Raw genomic sequence first — 17,754 nt, forward strand, 5'->3', positions numbered from 1 at the left:
GACGCTATTATACTTAGTTATTTGGTACCAATACAAGTAAGTATAATAACTAAAACAAATGCCTTTATTTATATAGAAGAATATGATACAATGAGTCCATACAACAATCATCAAATGATTGGCTCTAGGGCTCTAACTAACATGGTAAATGCCTTCGACCTTCCTTCTGATTTTGAACTTATTTTGGCTTCGCCCTCCGACCGGCCACACCAACCGTCGCGCAGCGCGATTTGTTTTTTCCGCGATCAGTTTATAGTCGGGCTGCGATTTCCTCTCCACCCCTTCAGCGTCGAACTCTGTAATTTCTTTTGCATTCCGCTCGCCCAGCTTGTACCTAATTCCTTCCGCCTTTTATGTGGAGTTGTGGTGTTATTCAAGATCCACAACATTCCCTTTTGTCCGGAGATTTTTCACTATTTCTATTATCCCAAGCAATCCGAGCTGGGCACTTATATGTTCTAGTCTTGGATCGGCTTAGTCTTTTTTGATAAGATGTCCTCCTCCAATAAACATTGGAAGGAGTACTTCTTTTTCTTGCGTCTCCCCGGGCGACTTCCTTTCCGAACGAAGTGGCAGGTCGGGCCCCCTACTTCTCCCGAGCTGAAGAGGTACAAGACCCGGCCGGATTATCTTCAAGCAGCAAATATGCTGGCCGGCCTGAAGCTCGATATCAACAAGCTGCTATCGGAGGGTGTCATGTACATGTTTGGTCTGAGCCCGAGCCGAACCAAACTTCCGAGCAGCTTTGGTAAGGAATTTACTTGTGTCTTTGCTTTGTGTCTAACTAATTTTCTTCCTCTTCTTTCGCAGCTAACATTGTGATGGAGTCCATGCTATTTGGCATCTTGAAGAAGAAGGCAGAAGCGATCGAGGCTGCAGCGGCCCAAGAAATGGAGTGACTGGACATCGCTCCGGTTGGCTCTCACGAGGGTGAGAATGAGGCGGGCGTTGGGGAGTCGACCGCTCAGACTTCCCCCGTGGAGTTAACGGGCGGAGCAACCTCCAGCAAGGAGATTGTCGCTCTGGAGGAGGACTCCGAGCCGGAGGACGATCTCTCCCTTAATCGGAAGAGATGCAGGACGGAGACGCCTCTGCGTTCGGCCACTTCCGCAGTATAAGTGCCCGAGCGGACATGGACTCTTTCTCCCAGAGGTAAGGCTCCATCAGTTGAGGCCCTCTCATCCGACCATCCACCTTCTCAGCTGGACTTGCCGATAGCTCCTATCGAGGCGTTGCAAGTGAGCTCTCTGCCCCCCTGTCACATTCCACAAGTGTACGAAAATGTCGCAAGTAATATAAAAGATTATCGTATCCACAGGGACTGGAATAAGCACTAGAAATATCTCAAAGCGAATTAGCTAAACAACTAATCAATTGGTTTGAAATGCTAAGGATGAAAAACAAATCTAAAATGAAAGATTACCAAACAAGAGTTTGGGGTTTGAGTTATGATAAAGGGAGGTTCTAGGAGTTTTGGTTTCTTTGTAAGATCTCTTGAATATATATGGTTTACCAATTCTTATTTCTCAATTGTCTAATATTTGTAGAAGGTTGCCGGTTCTCTCTTGCAATAGATAACTGGCTTAGGACTGAAAAATATACCTAAATGTGATCAATTAGATATAAACCTACGTTGTCTTTACACAGGATTGCACCTATTACTATGCTTCCCTCGGATATCAACATAGAAGTTCATAGCTTCTTAACCCATAAAGATACAAGGATTGAATCATAAAATCTATCCTACCCTCTTGAATATTCTCATTTCCCCTTCAAGGTTATCCCTCAAACGTCCTTACACGAGCTTGCACCTATCACATGGATCCCTTGAAAAATTGAGTGAGAGTTAATCTCTACAAAGTCTATAAGATATCCAAACAATCAATCAAGAATGAGAATTAAGCTATAATCACAATTAATCATTCAAGATCCAATCGATACAAACTAGGCAACATCATAGAAACAAAGAAATGACAAATCCACAAGAGTTTACATCAATTTATCTCACAAATACTCCCTCCATCATAGAACAAAAAGATCTACTCCATAAAACGAAGAAAGAAAACCAAAGATAAGAAGATTACAAGCATTTCTTCAATCCCAATTCAAGAACAGGAGAGAAAGAAAACTTATCTACAATATAGCTCCATCTTTGGATCCAATCCTCCTCCCGGAGTCGAATTCGCCAAGATCTCCCTTTAGATCGCCCAAAAATCCTCCCAAGAATGGGAGGAATCCACCAAATCTTGCTTTCTCCCAAAGGGGAGAAGATCCCCTTTCAAATCTTCAAAGAGGCTTTAAATAGAGGGGGGCTTTCGGGAGCCACACGGCCCCGAGGCATGGTCGTGTGAGGTTCACACGGCCAGAGCCTTTCCCCTCTCTGCCATCCATACACGGTCGTGTGGTGTACACGGTCGAGGACTACTCCCATCAAGACCTCCAAGCACGGTCGTGTAGATCCACATGGCCTGGATTGCCCCAGCTTCTGGAAACCTGGCACGGTCGTGTGGTGCACACGGCCAGAACACTTTTAAGTGATGGGAACCCTGCACGGCCGTGTGATGCACACGGCCAGGGCCTTCTTAGTCTCTGGAAACCTTACACGGCCATGTAGATCCACACAGCCATGTAAGGATTGAACTCTGATTTGCTTCAAGACTTGGCACGGTCGTGTGAGGTTCACACGGACAGGCCAAGTTCCTTGTCTGTTTCTCCTGGTTGACCACACGACCAGAGCACTCCACCCAGGCAGGGCCTTGTGTGGCACACGGCCAAGTGCTTTCTCCAATGCTTAGCTCATAAGTTTGTCCAAGAATGTAGAATCTTCACCAAATTCGACTCCTGTGTACAAAAAATGCACAAAAAGCAGATCTCCGAACAAAAAGAGTAAATATGCTAAAAGAAAAGCTGGAAGTATAAAAATGCATAGATCAAGCAAGCTCAAAGTATGCAAATGTGCGTCAAAACATGCATAAAAGTATATAAAATCTACGCACATCACACCCCCAGACTTAAACCTTTGCTTGTCCTCAAGCAAAATGCTGCAATCTAAATTCATATGTTCTACAACGCATTCATAAACCCTAATGTACTTTCCTAACTCTATCAAAGAGTTCCAATAACAAGCATAATCATGGAAACAAATCAAGTATGGCTCAAGTTTAAGTATCATGTCCATAGTGTAAAAGTAACTCAAAAACTCTTCAAGTTTCAATCTATGTCCTAGTCAAGTTGTTATCAAATTTGAATTCCTAATGTTTCCTGTGAGAGACAAATAACCAGTGATAGGCACTTACTTGCTACTCACTTGGTTCATATTTCTCAACCAACCCAAGGTCTCAAAGGTGTGCTCAATCTCAAGAGAAGCTAAGCAGTCATTTCCCCAGTAACCTAACTCGGTCTCAAAGGGGCGACTTGCTAGATTCCACTCACGACAACTGTTTTTTATATCCCTTATTTTTTTTCCATTGCTTTTCTTTTTCAATTTTTTTTCATAAGTATTTGCATTGGGCAAATCTTATTTCACAAGTGTACTTTTAGCACAAATGTTGGGATATTTTGATTTTTCCAAATGAGCTTGCATGAGTTAAGCCTCATCCAGTAACCAAAATGAAGTTTGAAAAATCACCATGGAAATCAAGTACTAAGCAAACAAGATGAATCATGACTATTTCAATGATATCAACCATTCAAGCATCAAGTCAAAGTGTAGTGAAAGTAAGATTCTTAAGTTCAAGCCAAGACTAAAACACATCTCCATATGATTCTTAGCTTGTTTCATGCTACCCAAGATAGAGAAAAGAGGTACATAAAGCTTACTACTAGCATCATTTACAACATCATGAATCTAGATAATGAACGTGCTAACATTTTATCTTAAAGACAAGAAAGCATAAAAGTGAAGATTGATGTTCTCAAGATGTTTGCCAAAATTATTTCAAAAGATAATCGAATGACTATCAAAACAAACACTCAAGCAAGACAATCAAAATATAATGCAAAACAAAAACTACACATGCAGAAAACAAGAAAACAATCAAAAATTTAAACAAAAAGAAATCAGGTTTGACACCCCCCCCCCAGACTCAAACTTTTCATCGTCCCGATGAAATCAATATGGTGGAGGTGGAGGTGGAGGAGGACGAGGAAAAGGGTGCCTACGATGTGGCTGACCAATGGGAAAACTCGGGAAACCAGGAGTTTCGCTTAGGATTACATGATACTCAAACAAAGCATCAACTTGTTGGCTAGTGGCACTCGTGCTTTGCATAAAGTCTCTCATTCTAGCTTCATCAGTATCATAATCCTGGACAAATTCGGCCACTTGACCCTGAAAATTCCTTGTGAACTGAAAGTGCTCTTGTACTTCTCTAAACTGAATATCCGATAAAGAGAAGCGACCTTCCAACATTCTTCGTTGGGCATCATGCTTCTCGTGAAGCGATTCTAGAGAAGTACGGAAATCAAAAAAATCAAATCCGGAAGAACCCGTACCATAAGCAAAAGAATGCCTAGCAGGATCCGGATGTCCAGAAGGCTACGGGTATCCAGATGTTGAGGGTTCAATGTGTGTCTCTGTGTCTCCGGATATAGAGGGAATATATTCGGGATTGATATCAGTGATTACCCAATTAGCAAGGTTACGAATAGACGTTCGTCCAGGACAAGGGAGAGGTAAAGGAAAACCATTCCTCCTAGGAAATGCAAACTCATTCTCATCCCGAACAATCATTTTCATGGCAAGACATGCATCAATGTCTATCATGTCATTGCCATGAATTATTTCTAACCCATCTAAATCAAGATCTAAATTATAAGCTATTCGGGTAATCAATCCACCAAAGACAATTGATCCCGACGATGCCCTTGCGGCTCTTAACAAGGTTTGTACAAAATGAAAACCAGAATCGAAATCGACCTTATGAAGCATGGCCCATAAAGCATAAAGCTCTATCTTTTTAACTACCCCATCACTCTCTCCCCTACCAAAAATAGTTTTGCTCATAATTCTATGTAGGTACCTAAAAATGGGGTTTTGCATATGAGAAGTCTTAGCTCTTGAAGGCTCATAAGGTTGATCCAATCCAGCCAATGCATTCCAAAAATGATTCCAATTAAACCTTGAATCAAACCTACAAGGGATACCGGTAGACAATCCAAAACAAGAATTAAAATCACTAAATGTCCATTGAAATTCTTGATTCATCAATCTAAATGAAAATTTTCCAATATAATCATCCTCGTTAACAAAATGGACATCTAATGAACTTAAAAACTCCAAAACAAGACAAGGATATGTAGGAAAATGTGTGTACATAATATCACCCCACTCTAAAAACCCAATCAACAAATCTACATCTTCCCTAATTCCAAGCATATCAAGAACAGTTGGGGCCATGTATCTAGTACACACAATTTTTCTATTGATAAGAATTGCAAATCTAGTTATATGATCATCATTTCTAAATACTATATTGAATTCATTATCATTACCTTCATTGCGCGAAGTCCTCTTTCCTTTGCCCTTCATCGGTTGTTTTCCTTTATCCCTAGATGGTTCCTTCTCTTTATTTCCACTAGATCCACCACCTCCTTTACGAAGTTTCTTCAAAAGATTGGACATCTTGTTGAGTTTAGATGAGGGAAGGGACTATTTAGGGTTAGAGAAGTAAGATCTCAAAGAAACAAATTTTTGAAGAACAAGATCCGAGGTTAAGAGAACAAAGATCTTGAGTGTTGGAGAGGAAAAGAATCTGGATCTAAGAGAGTTTGAGGAAAAGGTTGAAGAAAAGAGGGATTTTAAAGAGATTGAGAGAAAAGAAGATGTTTTAAGAGAGGTGGGTGTGTGCGAGACACGGCCAAAACCTAGCCGTGTAAGGAAAACATGCCCTCTTAAGGGCTTCTCCACACGGGTCGTGTAGATCTACATGGCCCCTCCCTTTTCCTCCTCGGCTTCACTCACACGGCCGTGTCTGGGACATGGCCACATCCTTCTTATTATCGGCTTTCTTCACACGGTCGTGTCTGGAACACGGCCTTCTGAGTTCTCTTCTCTGGATTTGGCGCATGGTCGTGTTTGGTACACGGTCGATGCAAGCTTTTGCTCTGATTTCTCCACACGGTCGTGTTTGGAACACGGCTGAAGAACTCTCCTTCTCTTGATTCTTCGCATGGCTGTGTCTGGAACACGGCCATGCTCCCTTCCTTCTCTGCAGACTCCACACGGTCATGTCTAGTAGACACGGCCAGATCCTTTTCCTTCACTACTTCATTTGCTTGGTCATGTACAGCACACGGTCATGCCCTGTTTTATTCCATTTGATGTTTATTCTCCTAATCCACTTCTCCAATACTTCCATGCCCATGAAGAAGTCATGGCCAGCTCATGGAAGTAGATTTTAACCTGAAAACAAAACTAAAACATAGTGAAAAAAAAAATAAAGATGAAAATACAAAATTCAACTAACTAAAAGAACCCTTGGGTTGCCTCCCAAGAAGCGCTTGTTTAGGGTCTTTAGCTCTACCAATCCAACTTATTCTTCTCTTTTCCTTGCCCTTGGAGGGCAGACATATTTTTCATTTTTGTTGGGAGTTCTCCTGCCAACATCCTCCACCAAATTGTTCTTTTCATTAGGTGGCCTTCCATGAGGATGGAAATTCCATTCCTCAAGTTTGTAAATGCTTGCCCTGCTACAAGCATTTAAAAGAGAAGAAACATGGTTAGAGACATTAGATAAATCATACTCCAACCATTCCTTACCAATTACCAATGACAACTTATGATTTTTAACATCAATAATTGCTCCAGCTGTAGCAAGGAATGATCTTCCCAATATGATAGGAATTTTAGGGTCCTCTTCCATGTCCAACACAACAAAATCTATGGGAATAATACTCCCACCAACTTCTACTGGCACATCTTCAATAATACCCATAGGGTACTTGCAGGAATGATCAGCAAGTTGTAGTGTCATAGTAGTAAGTTTAATGTTTTTGAGATCTAACTTATTACAAATTGAATAGGGAATGAGGCTAACACTTGCCCCCAAATCACAAAAAGCTTTTTCAATGAATCATGTTCCTATATTGCAAGGAATATAAAAGCTCCCTGGATCTTTCTGTAGGACCGTTAGATTCGATAGAGGGGGGGTGAATATCGATTCGAAAAAGACGAGTATAAACGCAGCGGAAAAATAAAGTAGACACAGATGTTTTTACTTCATTCGGAGCCTGTGACGACTCCTACTCGAAGGCCTGTGGTCCTTGACCACTTTCGTTGGGCAATCACTAACAAGTCGAAATATGATTACAGAATAAGTACAGGAAATGCTAGTAATAATAAAGCAATACCGACAAAGAAAAATTAAATAAACACCGGAGGAGCACTTTTGTCGGAGCGTTGTTGATGTCGCACTTGAGCGTCGAGCAGCAAGACCAGCAGTAGAAGAGTTCTCAGTAAAAATTCATGTTTTTGAAGCTCCTGCCTAGGGCTTCTTTTATATGCTGTTCCGGGCGCCTGGATCCCTTCCGGGTGCCTGGAGTGTGACGTAACTGCTCAAACCAAGATGCTCCACGTGGCGACGACTTGGCTGGATAAAATTCGCCTTCCGGGCGCCCGGACCACCTTGTTCCAGAAAGACTCCTTTTTCCTGCAAAACAAAGTTAGTCCGAGGCAAATATACATCCTATAAAACAAATTGTTATCACAGTTAAAGTTCAACAGATGGATAAAGAGAGTATGACTTAGATTCCGTCTTTCCGAGACCGGAATCTAGTCACGATCTCGACTTAGACATCCGAAATGGATCTAAGCCGGATCGACGCCTAATGTCCCCTTCCCGGGAACGCGTCCTCACAGTCACTCCCCTCCAGTGACTTACCTCACTTACCTGCCAGACGTCCGGTCAGCCCGTCGACCCGTCTGGACTTCTCGCCAAGCGTCCGGTCAGCCCGTCGACCCGCTTGGACTTCTCGCCAGCTATCCGGTCAGCCCGTCGACCTAGCTGGACTTCTCGCCAAGCGTCCGGTCAGCCCGTCGACCCGCTTGGACTTCTCGCCAGCTATCCGGTCAGCCCGTCGACCTAGCTGGACTTCTCCTGCACACTCGATCAAAGTGTCAGACAACAACAAGACTAACTTAACCTATTTGTCATTCATCAAAACCTAGGTTAAATCGTTAGTGCTAGCCGCACCAACAATCTCCCCCTTTTTGATGGAATGACAACCTGGTTAAGTTAGTGAAGGCATATGCAAGAAACAACATGCATTTGTGTGGTTTTAAAGTTAGTTTGTGTTTTCAAATTGGTTTAGCTAACTTAACCACCTAACCCTTCTCCCCCTTTGACATTCATCAAAAAAAATGAACAAAGGTAAATAATCATAGTGAAGAGTTACTGTAACAGGTAATCAAAGTTTGAAAGATATCTAAGTTTGGTTCAAAATTTGAAAGATAAAAGTGCAATTTTTAACACCAAGTAAAAAAATAGTCAAGTTGACTTGGGGGAGACAAGTTGAGTTTGAAAAGTTAATCAAGTTTAACTCTTAAGCGTGTGGAAATTTTCAAAAATAGGTTTTTCAAATTTACTTTTTATGTTTAAGTAACATCTAATTTTCAAAAAGGTAAGTTTTTTCAACTTTGATTTTTCAAACCAAAAAAAAAAAATTTCAAAAATTAATTTTTAAGGCTAATTTGATAAAAGCTAAATTTTGAAATAGTTAACTTTTCAAATCAGGTTTGAAAATCAGGTGGGATTAAACTTTTACATTTTTCAAATACATAGTTAAATTCAATGTTCAAACATATGTTAGGTTTTAAAAGGCATTTTTCAAACACACAAAATTTGAGTTAATTCTCCCCCTGAACTTGATATTTAACTTTAACCAGCTGTCTAACCAATTAGGTACTAACTAGCTATCAGAAGATAGTAGCTTTCACATGGTTAGTCAGATTAAGTTGATTACAAGCAGTCAGTTTTTTTGACTTGACTGATTAACTTTAATCTGATTAATATCTGAGTTGTATTTAACGTCCAGACTTATGCTGATGCACTGAAATAAACATCTTAAGTCCAGACAGTTGGCCTATGCATCTCACCCCTTTCTATGTTTGTCAAACACAAGCAAGGTAAACCTAGGGTGTTGGTGAGATGCTCAAAAACTAGTCCTATGGGTACATGCTTTCTAAGGATTCAAAACTAGTCTAAGGCCAAAACTGTTTTTGAAAATCTAAAAATGGTAAGTTTTTGAAACCATACAGTTTGAACTTATAAGTTGGTAAAATCATTTTTGAAAGTATTTTTGAAAGATCCTAGTCTATTAAGCACATCCCTAATTTTCGTCGTAAGTTGCTAAATTCACTTTCAGGGAGAGGTTTTGTAAAAATGTCAGCTAAATTTGATTTGGACTCAATGTACTTGAGTTCAATATCGCCTTTAGTAACATGATCCCTGATGAAGTGGTGTCTAATTTCAATATGTTTGGTTCTTGAATGATGCACAGGATTCTTGGTTAAGTTAATTGAACTTATATTGTCAATTAATACTTTTACATTTGTGATATTTAAGTTGAAATCTTTTAGAGTATGCATCATCCATAATATTTGTGCAACACATTCGCCTATAGCTATGTATTCTGACTCAGTTGTAGACAGAGCAACACAATGTTGCTTTCTACTAAACCAGCTAACAAGTGATGCACCTAATAATTGGCATCCACCACTTGTGCTTTTGCGGTCTAATTTACATCCAGCATAATCTGAGTCAGAATACCCTATTAGTTCAAAATTATTTGTCCTAGGATACCAGATTCCTACATTTGTTGTTCCTTTAAGATATCTAAAAATTCTTTTAACCTGTGTCAAATGGGATTCTTTAGCACAAGTTTGGTATCTAGCACACATACTAACTGCAAATAAGATATCAGGTCGGCTTGCAGTTAAGTACAGTAGGCTACCTATTGCACTTATATAATATTTTAAATCAATTGGTTTTCCATTTGGGTCACTATCTAAGATTGTGTTTACAGCCATCGGTGTTTTTATTTCTTTTGTATTTTCCATTCCGAATTTTTTAAGTAATTCTTTGGTGTATTTATGTTGAGAAATATAGTTTCCTTCATTTGTCTGTTTGATTTGTAATCCTAAGAAATAGGTTAGTTTTCCCACTAAGCTCATTTCAAATTCTTTTTCCAATAGATTAATAAATTCTTCTAAAAATTCTGAATTTGTTGAGCCAAATATTATGTCATCCACGTATATTTGTGCAATAAATATGTTTGTATTTAATGATTTAACAAACAAGGTTGGATCAATTTGACCTTGTTTGAATCCTTTAGATGTTAGGTAAGATGTTAGCCTCTCATACCATGCCCTGGGTGCTTGTTTAAGTCCATATAGGGCTTTCTTTAATTTAAAAACATAATCAGGGTGTTCTAAGCTTTCAAAACCAGGAGGCTGACCTACATAAACTTCTTCTTTGATTAGTCCATTAAGAAAGGCAGACTTAACATCCATTTGGTATAGTTTAAATCCCTTATGTGCTGCATAACTTAGTAACATTCTAATGGATTCTAATCTGGCTACTGGGACATATGTTTCGTCATAGTCAAATCCTTCAACTTGACTAAATCCTTTGGCAACCAACCCAGCCTTATTTCTAGTAATTTCCCCAGTTTCACTTAGTTTGTTTCTGAATACCCATTTTGTTTCTATTATTTTCTTATTCTTAGGTGGTGGGACTAGGTCCCAGACCTCATTACGCTCAAATTGGGCTAGTTCTTCTTGCATAGCTATAATCCAATCTGGGTCTAGTAGGGATTCATCCACAGTTTTAGGTTCAATTTTTGAAATTAATGAAATTTGACTTAGGTTTCTGAAAGATGATCTGGTTTGAACTCTTAAGTCTGGGTCACCAATTATTTGATCAGTTGGATGATTTGGGTTTACCCTTATTGTTTTAGGAGGTTGATTCTCTTGATGTTGTTCCTCTTCTTCATGACTTAGAGTTTGGTTGATTTCTGGAACAAACTCTGGTGGTTGTGTAGGTTCTATGTCTTGTTTAGTTTATTTAAATTTTACATTAGTAGTTTCTTCAATTTTTAAGGTGACCTTATTATAAATTCTGTAGCCTCTACTATTTAGGGAATATCCTACAAAAATTCCATTTTCAATTTTAGAGGTGAATTTTCCTAAGTGTTCTCTTGTATTTAAGATAAAAACTGGGCACCCAAATACCTTAAAGTATTTTATGTTTGGTTGTTTATTATAAAATATTTCGAAGAAAGTTTTGTTATGAGTTTTATTTATTGTTGTTCTGTTCTGTACATAGCAGGCTGTACTAACGGCTTCTGCCCAAAAGTATTTAGGTAGGTTATACTCATTTAATATTGTTCTAGAAGCTTCAAGTAAGGTTCTATTTTTTCTTTCTACAATTCCATTTTGTTGGGGGGTTTTAGGGCATGAGAACTCATGATGGTAACCGTTTTCTAGACAAAAACTGTTAAAGTTGTGATTTTTAAATTCTCCCCCATTGTCACTCCTAATTCTTTTAATTTTAATATCTTTTTCATTTTCAATCTGTTTGCAAAAATTTGTAAGAATTTCAAAAGTTTCATCTTTATGTTTTAAGAATTTTACCCAAGTAAACCTAGAGTAATCGTCTATAATTACTAAACAATATAATTTTCCATTAATGGATTTGACTCCATGGGAGTCAAAAAGATCTAAATGTAGAAGTTCTAAGATTGAGTCAGTTTGTGGTTGATTTGTTTATTTGTGGGTTGATTTAGTTTGTTTTCCTTGTTGACAAGCATTACATATAGTTGAATCTAAGTTAGGTAACTTCGGTAAGCCTTTTACAAGTCCATTTAGTTTACTTATATTTCTAAAGTTGGTGTGAGACATTCTCCTATGCCATAACCAAGTTTCTTCTTTTTGTGTTAAATAGCACTTAATGGAAGAAATGGTTAAGTTGATGACATAGATGTTGTCTTTTCTAAAACCTTTTAGGCTTATGGTAAGATTATCTAGATGTTTGATTGAGCATTCTGTAGATAGAAACTTGACCTTATACCTAGCATCACACAATTGACTTATACTTAGAAGATTATATTTAAAGTTTTCAACAAGTAAGATATTTGTAATTATAAAGTCTAATTTTAATTCAATATTACCTATACCAATTACCTTGAGTTTGCCGTTGTTTCCAAAGGCAACTGTTCCTAGGCTTTTGTAAGTGAGTTGAGTGAACTTGGTGTGATCTCCAGTCATATGTTTGGAGCAACCACTGTCCAAAATCCACTTGGTTTCCTACAGTAAGTAGGATTTAAAGTTAGTCTTTTGAGCATGCATTAATTTAAGTTTAAAATTAAGATTTTGAAAAATAATTTTTAAGTTTAAAATTAAAATTTTGAAAATAATTTTTACGTTTAAAATTAAAATTTTAAAAATAATTTTTAATTTTAAAATTAAAATTTTGAAAATAATTTTTAAGTTTAAAATTAAAGTTTTGAAAATAATTTTTAAGTTTAAAATTAAAATTTTGAAAATAATTTTTAAGTTTAAAATTAAAATTTTGAAAATATTTTTTAAGTTTAAAATTAAAATTTTGAAAATAATTTTTAAGTTTAAAATTTAAAATTTTGAAAATAAATTTTTAAGTTTAAAATTAAAATTTTGAAAATAAATTTTTAAGTTTAAAAATTAAAATTTTGAAATTAATTTTTAAGTTTAAAATAAAATTTTGAAAATAATTTTTAAAATTAAAATTTTGAAAATAATTCTTAAGTTTAAAATTAAAATTTTGAAAATAATTTTTAAGTTTAAAATTAAAATTTTGAAAATAATTTTTAAGTTTAAAATTAAAATTTTGAAAATAATTTTTAAGTTTAAAATTAAAATTTTGAAATTAATTTTTTAAGTTTAAAATTAAAATTTTGAAAATAATTTTTAAGTTTAAAATTAAAATTTTGAAAATAATTTTTAAGTTTTAAAATTAAAATTTTGAAAATAATTTTTAAGTTAAAAATAAAATTTTGAAAATAATTTTTAAGTTTAAAATTAAAATTTTGAAAATAATTTTTAAGTTTAAAATTAATTTAAGTTTAAAATTTTAAAATTAATTTTTAAGTCTTATTCATCTCACCCGATCTATATTATCAATCAGGGAATCCTATGATTTTGTGAGATGAAATTGGTTTGATTACAGAGTTTTGGTTTAACTTGTGTTAGATTCAGACTTAGCTTTGGTTTCCACAAATAGGCATTCTTCGGATAAACTTCTAAGCTTGGTGAGTCACAAGGACATCATTAGAAGTAACCAACCTTTCGAGGTTTTCCGAATAGTCCTATCCACGGAACTTAGTACTAAATCTTGGTCTAACTGGTTAGGATTCGTTTAAGGGTAGCTTCGGTCAGTTCCACTTGGCCAAATGCACCAGATCGAAACCATATCTTTCTAGACATGCGATGCCCAAGTTTCCCTAACGTACTATCATCCAAAAATTTCACCAATACCATGATTCAAGTTAAACTTGGTCTCTAATTCTAATTGCCCTGCCGGGTTTGTTAGTTTTGGGTTACCCTGTCGGGTAAGTTAGTTTTGGAGGTGCCAGCTATTCTGGAGCCTCCCCCTGAATTATTGGCCATTAATTTAAGTTTTGATTTTAGGCTTGTGTCGATTCTTTTTATAGTTATAGTTAACTTGGTGATAATTTTGTTGTTTTTTAAACTGTTTAGATTTTGAATTTGATTTAGGTTTGTATTTTGGATTTTGGTTTGGTTTATTTAATTTTATATAATGTATTTTTTCTTTAGGTATATAATATTGATTAAGTCCTACTTGCGTGGTTAGACACACTTTCGGAACCCAAGCTAGATTAGTTGACTTGTATTGGGTTATTAATGATTTGAAGGTTTTATTTGAATTCGACTTATATCCTAATCCGGTTTTATTATAACATGCTTTTTGATTATTTAGGATTAAGTCTAAATTTTTTGATCTTGTTGTGAATTTTTCTAACATCTCCTTTAAATTGTTTATTTCATTTTTTAATGATAAATTCTCCTCCTCAAGTGTTAGATCTTGAGTTGGATTTGAATTTTTTAATTGTACCTTGAGGTTTTGATTTTCCTCAAGAAGTAATTTGTTTTCATTTTCTACTTTGGTGAATTTACTATTTAAACAAGAAATGATTCTAAAAAACTTTTTGTTTAAATTAAAATATACCTCATTCGAGCCTTCGGAAACGAGTACGGACTCGTGGCTTGTTTCGGGTTCAGACCCGTCTTCATCTTCCGACTCGTCTTCTGTTTCGGCTTCGCGGGCCATCAGTGCGAGGTGGCTCTGATGTTTCTGCTCTTCTTCCTCTGATTCGTCCGAGGAGTCGTCCCACGTTGCTTTGAGTGCTTTCCTTTTTGTTGGCTTTGGTTTGTCGAACTTTAGTTTTGGGCATTCGTTCTTGTAATGTCCCTTTTTGTTGCAGCCGTAGCAAGTCACGTTCTTTTGTTCTGAGGGAGAGCTGATCTTTTGAAGATCCTTTTTGCTGAAGCTCCTCTTTCTCCTGGTGAACATTTTTCTTACCAAGTTCACCAGGTGTTCTTCGTTTTCGGAGTCTTGGTCAGATTCTTCTTCAAATTCAGGCTTGCTTTTCTTTTCTTTGGAGGACCCTGCAAATAGAGCTATACCTTTCTCGGCTCCAGCATTAGTTTGTTCGTGTAATTCTAATTCACAGAAAAGCTCATCTAATTTTAAGTTAGAAAGATCCTTAGAAATTTTGTAGGCATCCACTATTGATGCCCACAAGCTATTACGTGGAAAGGCGTTTAATGCGTACCTTATTAAGTCTCTGTTCTCCATCTGGTGGCCTATCGCATGGAGCCCGTTGAGGATGTCCTTGATCCTCGCGTGTAGTTGATTCTCCGTTTCACCTTCCTGTATTTTTATATTAAAAATTTTATTTAAGAGAAGGTCTCGTTTTGTTACCTTGGCGTCGCTCGTTCCCTCGTGCAGCTCGATCAACTTGTCCCATAGCTCTTTAGCGTTTTTGTGTGGACCGACTATGTTCAGTTCTTCTCTTGTCAATCCGCATTGTAGAGTGTTGATCGCCTTATTTTTTGTTGATGCTTTTTTCTTGAGATCTGCTGTCCAGTCTTCAGGATCCACTAGATTCCCGGCGTTGTCCACTGGAATTTTGTAGGGTCTCGTGATGCTCATCCACTGGTCGAAGTCTGTTTTGAGGTAGACCTCCATGCGCTTCTTCCAGTAAGGGAAGTCATCCCCGTTGAAGAGTGGAGGTCGCACTGTGCTGAATCCTTCTTGTTGGGACATTCTGTGCACAGGTAAATAACCAAAAAAAACCCAAGACTTGGTCTTGGATTAGTAGTGCGGGAAGAGAAAAATAGAAAGGAATCTAGATTCGTGTTGCACTAATTTAAATTGATTAGAGAAATATTAAGTTAACGAAACAACAGTTTTAAAGTTAATTTAAAAAAAATTCACCCCCTGTCTGATTGGTGGTTGCACCAAATCAGAGCGGTACCCGCTCTGATACCACTTGTAGGACCGTTAGATTCGATAGAGGGGGGGTGAATATCGATTCGAAAAAGACGAGTATAAACGCAACGGAAAAATAAAGTAGACACAGATGTTTTTACTTCGTTCGGAGACTGTGACGACTCCTACTCGAAGGCCCGTGGTCCTTGACCACTTTCGTTGGGCAATCACTAACAAGTCGAAATATGATTACAGAATAAGTACAGGAAATGCTAGTAATAATAAAGCAATACCGACAAAGAAAAATTAAATAAACACCGGAGGAGCACTTTTGTCGGAGCGTTGTTGACGTCGCACTTGAGCGTCGAGCAGCAAGACCAGCAGTAGAAGAGTTCTCAGTAAAAATTCATGTTTTTGAAGCTCCTGCCTGGGGCTTCTTTTATATGCTGTTCCGGGCGCCTGGATCCCTTCCGAGCGCCTGGAGTGTGACGTAACTGCTCAAACCAAGATGCTCCACGTGGCGACGACTTGGCTGGATAAAATTCGCCTTCCGGGCGCCTGGACCTCCGGGCGCCCGGACCACCTTGTTCCAGAAAGACTCCTTTTTCCTGCAAAACAAAGTTAGTCCGAGGTAAATATACATCCTGTAAAACAAATTGTTATCACAGTTAAAGTTCAACAGATGGATAAAGAGAGTATGACTTAGATTTCGTCTTTCCGAGACCGGAATCTAGTCACGATCTCGACTTAGACATCCGAAATGGATCTAAGCCGGATCGACACCTAATGTCCCCTTCCCAGGAACGCGTCCTCACAGTCACTCCCCTCCAGTGACTTACCTCACTTACCTGCCAGACGTCCGGTCAGCCTGTCGACCCGTCTGGACTTCTCGCCAAGCGTCCGGTCAGCCCGTCGACCCGCTTGGACTTCTCGCCAGCTATCCGGTCAGCCCGTCGACCTAGCTGGACTTCTCGCCAAGCGTCCGGTCAGCCCGTCGACCCGCTTGGACTTCTCGCCAGCTATCCGGTCAGCCCGTCGACCTAGCTGGACTTCTCCTGCACACTCGATCAAAGTGTCAGACAACAACAAGACTAACTTAACCTATTTGTCATTCATCAAAACCTAGGTTAAATCGTTAGTGCTAGCCGCACCAACACCTTCAATTTTGGGGAAGTGTTCTTCACCAAAAGAGCGATGCATTCCTTAGTTAGTGCAATGGTCTCTACATCTCCTCTCTTTCTTTTATTTGACATGATGTCCTTCGGGAATTTGGAAAACTTTGGCATTTGAAGAATAGCATCTATAAGAGGAACTTCAACACATATCTCTTTAACCTTCTCCAAAAATTTGCTAAATTCTTCATCCTTTTTAAGCATATTGAGTCTTTGGGGAAAAGGGATAACTTTGCTCTGATGGTTCAGTGGAAGAGTCTCTTCAACCTCAATGGTATTCTCCTCATTATCAAAAATCTGACTAGGTGTAGGAGGAGAGAGCTCTTCTTCATTTTGCATCCCTTTTTGAGCAGTTACTTGGGGATTTCCCAAGATCCGTCCGCTCCTAAGCTCAATTATGTTGCAATGCTCCATAGGATTTACATCAGGTTTTCCAGGAAGTTGTCGTGGTGCTCTAGAAGATGAGGAAGCTAGCTGGGCAATTTGGCTATCCTGAATCTTTTGATGCTTTTCAGAATTATTCATTCTCTGAGTAAGCTTCAATAGATCATGTTTCATTTCGTTTTGATTGGAGATAATTTCTTCAAGCATCTTTTCAATTTTGGATGTAGGAAAGCCTTGAAAAGATTGTTGCTGAAAATTTTGTTGCCCAGATTGAAAATTTGGTCTTGCCCACATAGATGGTCCTTGATCCTGATTATTTCTGTAAGAGATATTTGGATGATTTTTCCATCCAGGGTTGTAAGTATTTGAGTATGGGTTGTTCTATCTTTGATTGAAACCCATGATTGCATCGCATTGCTCCAATTGATTAATTTGTGCAGTGATAGCTCCCAATGGACATGAGTCATTTGAATGTTCTGAACTCCCACATACTTCACAAGATATGGCAATAGCATTTACCATATTTGAACTAGTCCCCATATTCTCAAATTTTTTTGTAAGAGCATCAAGTTTTGCAGCCAATAAAGTCACTGCATCAACATCAAACTTTCCTGATGCTTTTGTTATTGGGTTTATTAAAGGATGACCACCACTTCTTTCATTTGCCCATTGATGATGATTTTGCGCTGCACTCTCTATGATTTCCTCAG

Source organism: Zingiber officinale, chromosome 2A (assembly GCF_018446385.1).
Source record: "Zingiber officinale cultivar Zhangliang chromosome 2A, Zo_v1.1, whole genome shotgun sequence".
Classification (NCBI taxonomy): Eukaryota; Viridiplantae; Streptophyta; class Magnoliopsida; order Zingiberales; family Zingiberaceae; genus Zingiber; species Zingiber officinale.